This window comes from Brassica oleracea, chromosome C9 (genome assembly GCF_000695525.1).
Source record: "Brassica oleracea var. oleracea cultivar TO1000 chromosome C9, BOL, whole genome shotgun sequence".
Lineage (NCBI taxonomy): Eukaryota > Viridiplantae > Streptophyta > Magnoliopsida > Brassicales > Brassicaceae > Brassica > Brassica oleracea.
Window position 1 is genome coordinate 12,280,688 of NC_027756.1, and position 7,349 is coordinate 12,288,036.

General features: G+C 38.0%; 1 pseudogene; it reads right to left on the bottom strand.

The window, feature by feature from the left end:
• Window positions 1-3,441: 3,441 nt before the first annotated feature.
• Window positions 3,442-6,177, bottom strand: LOC106312943 (annotated as a pseudogene).
• Window positions 6,178-7,349: the final 1,172 nt, after the last annotated feature.

Here is a 7,349-nt window from a genome sequence, read left to right on the forward strand (position 1 = left end):
GGAGGTACCAAGTATTTGATCATGTTTTCTTTGATGATTTGAGTCCCACGCATTGCATTGTACATACATATATGCATAGAAAAACCAAAAAATTTGAAAATTTTGAAAAACACAAAAAGAAACGTGTAGTTGCATCACTTGCACTTTTAGGATTGAGTCTAGAGCATATAGGTTGCATTCACTTGCATTGGGAACAATGATTTAAAATGCCTTGTAAAGTAACTCTTGTCTAGAACTCAAAGTGATACCCTAGTTAAACATATCAAGTAGCTTAAGCATCTCTTGAAAGCCTTGCACGTTTCGAGCCTTGAAAACTCTTCTTGAAACTTGTTTGCTTGCTTGATATTGGCATTGTTCTTAAGATCAGCTCCAATCTGAACTTGGCTTGAATGAACTTAATCTCTCTTGCATATGGGAATTTGCACACTTGATCATGGATCTCATACACATTTGAGTTATCTTATTCCTTTATGCCAATTTTTGTTAACCTAAATGGCACTCCACACCCTACAACCCTAACCATTCTTTGAGACCAAACAGTGAATTGCATGAGTGAGGCCTCTTTTAATAGCTTGTTATGTGCAAAATCTTGAGAGTATTGGAGGCGACATAGATTGGTTCTCATCTCTTGTTAGCAAAATGAGCTAGCATTTGGGAATAGTGAGAGGGGTTTGTGTGTTCTAAATTTCAATATCTTAGGTTTGGGGAGGAAGAAATATGAGAAAGATGAACGAAAGAGTGTCAATAGAAAAGAAAACTCTAGGGACAAAAGAAAAGTATGAAGCCCTAGATTATGTACAAAAGAACCTTCCCCCTTATAAAAAAGAAAAAAAAAAGAGAGAAAAGAATCAAAGAGAAGGTGGGGAAGGAAATGAGAAAGAGCTAGAGCATGTAAAAAGTGCATTAAAATCCCTAGTTGGTTGAGTCAAAAGAAAAAGAGAGTTGTTCATTGGGTGAGTGATGTGAGTGGGTGTTATTTTGGTTTTTAGATGATGATAAAATGGTAGAACTTGTGATCACTTAAAAAAAAAGGGTAGAATGATGAGAATGAATCTATGTATGCATGAGTTGCTTCTAGTCTTAGATAAATTTTGCATAATGATCAAGCTCCTTGTTTTTGAGTGATAACCACCTTGAAATGATAACATTTGAACCCTTCTCTTCATTCATATTTGACCATTGCTTACCTAGCAAAATGATTGAGATCATGTGCCCATTTGTGAGAATTCACCTTGTGTGCGTGTGTGTGAATCAATGTGAGAGCTGGTTGAAGGGACTTGTTAGTTGATGAGTATTGCGACTTGAGTAGAGGCATAAGAGTAGGGATAGGCCTAGAGAAGCTAGAGTATAATAAGAGAGTTGCTCATGCTATTTGCTATGTTTCTTTAGGATGTTAAGTTGAGTGCTAGGAAGTGTTACTTTTGGCTATGAATTCCCACCTTCAAACCTCTCTCCTATATGAGTTCTTGCAAGTTCACTTGAGGACAAGTAAAGAACAAGTTTGGAGGAGTTGATATCTTGCATATTTGCATTGTTTGAAATCTCCAATTTACACATATTGATCATATAGATAAATTTAACATCTTTAGGATCCATATTGCATTCATATGTCTTTATCAGGTATTGGAGTGTCCTATGGAGTGATTGGAGGTGTTTGGAAACATTTTGGTTAAAAAGGAGTGAAGAATGAACATTGTTCCGGATCAGACGAGTTTAACTCGGGTTAAGACAACACGGGTTCACTCACCCGCGTCGCCGAGTCGAGAGGACGCAACATGAGCTCCAGCGCGGGTCGAACGACGCGGGATCCATTCCCCGCGCGCATGAAGAAGCAGCATCATCGACGATCCAACGCGGCTTGGATCACGCATATGGCCTACCCGCATGCACGAGAATGGAGCTGCTCGACGTCTTGACGCGGGTTGCGCTCACGTGGGTTCCCTTACCCGCATCACGAAGAGAAGGAACCGATAGAGTCACGCGGGACGGAGCCACGCGGGAGCGCCTACCCACGAGCATGACGGAGAAGCCTCAACGACGATCCGATGCGGGTTGGCTGACGCGGGTTGTGCCCGTCCATTTCTACCAGAGTCGAAACTTATCTTTAGTCGGATTTTAATGTTTTTAAGGGGCTTTTTAGACTTTTTAATGGAAACCATTAGGTTTACCAATGACATATAAATACTCTTGTAATCCCAAAGTTGGGACTTATCTTGTTTTCTGTCTAATCAAAATGGAACCTTTAGGTAAAAGACCTAATCTTGATCATTATCCTTTGGGATTGCTTTGTTAATTTGATCGCTAATCATGATTAACACCAAATCATCATTGATTCTTGGGTTTATCATGAAGATTAGTGAGTAGTCATACTTGGATTCATAGGTTAGGGAGATTAAGGGTGATTAGGCTAGATCTAAGGTGTTGTAGCACAAATCCATCTTGTTCCTTGCTAGTAAAGTGCTTTAATACTGTTTTAGAGTTGACCTCTCTAAAGTTGAGGTTTAGGCATTTCACACTCGAAAGGTGTTCGATGAAATGCCTGAACCAACTCTACTAAGCTTTTAACATTCTTTACCAAAGAGATTTGATGTTAAAGGTGTTAAGATGGCTAATGGACTTGAAATTAATGATTGCTTAGATAATATTCAACCAAAGAAATTTGATGTTTGAGTTATCTTGGTGAATGAGCATTCATCTAGAGATAGATTTTGTTTAGGATTGTGTCTAGGTCTAAGGTTGATAGATTGATTGAAAGATATTCCCTTTAGATTGAAACTTGATCACCCAAGGTCAATTCCCTTAGCCCATGAATTCTCCCATCTCATAAGAAAGGAAAGCTTTGTTCTTTATTGCATCTTAGTAGTATTCTCTCTTCAAAATCATCTTGCCAATTGATAGCATTTAGATTAAGCATGGTCTTGTATTCCCTTTGCTTTGGCATCACTTAGAATTGGTTTGACATCCTTTATACTATAACATTTGATTAGGAGCCTTGAAAACTCCTAGCATCACTGACAGAAGCAGAAGTGGATGCTTCCCTACATTTCACTTGAACACATGGTGTTTCATTGAAGTTGAAACTCAGGAGATAGATACAGATGTGATTTTTAAAACATTGATTCAGATCAAAACGTGTAAGCGAGTATAGTCACCTCGGTGTTGATATTGTCACTAATTGCAGAAACGGTGAAGGTGCGGTTGTTTATGGGGAAATTTTATGGCGTGACACCTACATGGAAGACAAAATCTTGCTTTCGCGGATTCATAATAGCCAGAGTGAGAGGGATACGACGCACAAGATTAAAACAAACTGATTAATTTACTCCATCAAAACGGCATTGTTTGCGGTATTGATATAAATTATCTTCTTTGATCATCAACAGTCTAATTCTGTATTCTAACATCTGCAAATTGATCTTTGTCAATGGTAATTGAGACATGTAATCAAGTAGCATCAGACTCTAAACACGTTTCACATAGTATATCACTGCTTCCAATATTTCCTTACACTGGTGATAAAGAAAAACATTACTAATGCAATTGAGGTGACTGAATAAATTTTCTGTACATGTTTCAATGCCTTCTTTTGTTTCATTTGACAAACAATCAAACTCACCCAAAAACTCACGCTTTGACTCGGTACACATCCTTTTATGTTCAGCTCCATTGAGGAAAGACAAAGCACAAGCCAGTTTCGTTACGACCTGAGATGATTTTGCATGTTCCTTTTTGGTCTGTGCCCTTTGAGGTAATCTTAGACTTGAGTGCTAAGCTACTTATTTGTCGTAACCTTCGAGGTCACCGAAAGAAACATCATCCTCATTCCCTGTGAACATTGGAGTCCAATCATGAGCATCATCTTCTTCTTCTGGCCAATCACCATCATCATCATCATTGGGTGTTAGGCTTAGGCTTGCACCACTTTTCTCGTTCTTACGGATTGGTTGTTCCTAGATAACAGCTTTATCAATGAACTCTGCATTTTCAGACCCGCGATCTGGCGTTTCTCGAAATCGGGATACATGATTGAAGGAGGTTCAAAGGCATATATTCTTGGAGAGAGAAACTCATGGGGAGCATGGTTGTAGTAACTCGAAGTTGATGGTGTAATATATTCCTTAAGAATATCTCTATAGCGTGTGTCTGTGGAAGTGTTTTGATTCTGAAGCTATTTCATCCACAATGCCCTTGCTTGTATCACCTGCAAATAAAAAAAATTATCTTGAGTAACAACAATTATGTTTGTATTTAAAAAAAAAACAATTATGTTTGTGTGGATGGAAGAAGACTGAGGGAGGGTTACCTGTGGAGAGGACGAAAGTTGAGCATTATGTTTATTGAGCCGTGAAAGGAGAAGAACAAAATAGACTTTTCAGAAGTAACCAACAGTATATGGCATGGACAGAGTTCTATTCTCAGTGCAGCTAACCTCGGAGCATGACGTTCTATATCTAAAGCATGACCTCTCTGTGCATCAGACAAACTGATACAAAATTTTCAGATGAGAGATGAGGACGAAGAGTTACAAAATTTGAGCCTTCTTAGCCTCAAAACACTTTGAATAAATAACTTCAAATAACTTCAAAGTGTCGTAATGCATCAGACCCAACTCAGCTAAGAAGTGAACCATGTTCTCCATCTCCGGGTCTGGATTGGTAGCTTTGATGAACCTCGCAAGGAACACATATTGTGTTGGAACTGTCAAGTACCACTCCAGACTTCCCAAAATGGTTTTCTCCATCACGAGAATTTGCTTGTTCTGGTAAGAGTTGTTTGTGATGTATATAACAAATCATTGACATGTTCACACCAAAATCAGCTCTACCTGATAATAATATTGTAAGCATTATGATATGTATGTTACATCACATACCTGAGGAGGCCAGATTTCTTCGTATTTAGAGGCTATGAGCAAAGCACTAACGCCTAGAAGCTGTAAGTCTCTCTTGGAATAGTTTTTAGAGACAGGAACAGATCAATTATGTTGATGGTGAGGTAAAGCGTCTCAGGAGACAGATCAAACTTGACATGAACGTCTAGAGGCCAGTCTAGAAGAATTGATCTCATCTTTCGTTGATCTCAGTATGTGTCTGCATATACATCTAAGGCTTGCTGCAACAGGAAACAAAACATAAACATTAAAACGTATCCATAAAGCATATTAGAATAAAGGTTCTGACAATAAGTACCTCAACCTCTTTGTAGAAAGCGTACATGTCCTCAACATACTCCACAGCACCAAGGTCATTGTCTTTGTCCGCGGAATCAATATCAAGAGTTCTGGAAGCAGCAGCCTAAAGTCAAGTATGTAACCAACCAATCAATCACAAAAAGCATATTCAAATGCCGATTTTTAAAAACCAAAGAAACTCTTACCTTGCTTCGAGCATTGAGAGTGGAAGAGTATGTAACTTTCTTCTTGGATGCAACATCGTGTCTCTGATCCTGTTTAGCTTTAGCAACCTCGTCTGTGTCTGGACTGATCAAAATCACTTAGTGTTGCTGCTGCGGCTGCGGCTTAACAACAGCTCTTGCTTTCTTTTGAACCGCTTCTGCTTTCTTGGCTACATTGATTGGCTGTTTAGTGATAAGACAAAGAGGGACAGATTCAATAATCATATGTAGTCTTGGAAAAAAAAAAGAAGAGAAATAGAACCTTTTTGTTAGCGTTTTCAAGCTACTGGGCACGAAGTCACGGTTCAAGGGGCGATTCAACTTTCCTGCTTCGACTCCGGGGGAAGAGAAGAGATGTTTATGATGTAGCCAAGAGCACGACGGTTCTTTGCTTCCGCGATATGACCACCTGTTGATTCAAAAACATAATTACCGATTTGAACCGATCAGAAACAGCCATACGATCTAAATCTTCAATTATTATGATGATCCTAGGGTTAAGGAAAAAGGGAATAGTTGCTCAAAAAAATGAGAAGGGGATTAGATCGATCGAAAACCGTTTCGGAGGAAATATACAGGTATATAGAATTATTCATGGAGGTTTTCTCGTAATTAAATGTTTATAACACTAATTGCCAAAAGATACAATGAACGACATGGAATGCAAAGAGATGAGAGGATGAGAAGTTAAACTTCCGATGTTAAGGAAAACAAAGGCGGTGACGTGAACTCCGGAATACGAAAACGATGAATGAAGCCCTCGCCGTCTGAAACACAAAACGTAACATTTAATTATTTCCTTTCCCATCAGACCAAACACTGAGGCCCATATCCAACTTAAAGACAAAACACCACTTTCATTATCAGACCCAAAACGAAGGCCCAACCAAGCCTATTAATGTCTCATTGATCGAACCAAAAACACGGGGGACTCGGACCAAACAACAAATGACGCAAAGTAAAACGTGGGTCCCACAAACATTAAAAAAAAAACTGACGTGGATGGCCTGAGAAGAGGGGAAAGTGTGGCATTATATATACTTAAAGCATTGCCCCCGCGCAAGCGCAGAGTTGTGGACAGAGTTCTTGTTTCATTTCAATATTTTTGCTAGGGTTATTGTAGTTGTGATTTTTGCGTTTTGAGTTGTTTTCAAGTTTTTTTTATTGTTATAGGGTTAGAGTTGTGATGATGAACTATGTATGCATTGTTCTACACTTACGAAGGACTAAACTGTGTTAGTAATGTGATTGGTATAATTCGTGTTGTTGTTTGTTGTGTCACTGAGACTTATTGTTTGTTTTTTTTTTAATTTGTTTCTTTTACTGTTGAGAGTATATAAATTATATTAAAGTTGTTGAAAATACTTTTTGTTTCTGGATATTTTTTCTCCAGTTAGTCGTGTAAGTTGTGTGTATTAAGTAATAATTTTTATTATCCTTATTATGTTTGTTATATGTTTTTATTTTATTTTTAAACTTGTTGTTCTTACTGGACCTTTAAAACAAATACATGAAGACTTGTAGAAATAACTATAAGATGAGTGACAGTTCTGAGTATTTGGGTTTTAATGAGTTTTAAACGAATTTATGTATTTTTCATAAGAAGATAATAGCATTGGCTTGTTGACATTGGGAATGTAAGCTATTTTTATAAGACAAGAGGAGTGAGCAGGTGGAGCTGTTGTTGCCGCATTTGTGTCTGTCGGGATTGTCTCTTGTATCTCTTGTTGTGGCTGTGTTTGTTTATTTTTTATTTGATGGGGAATATGTAAACAAAAATCATTGTTAGTTGTATTTATCAGAGTTCATAACTTACTCTGCTTTTTGGTTTAGGTAATTTCATTGATCTTGGTTGTCGTATTCGTCTTTTTCGTTGCAAAAGTAAGTTTGTAAATTGTTAAATGGCTGACCGTGTAGTTTGTATTTGTTTAGCTGACTCGATGTATGTGTCGTTG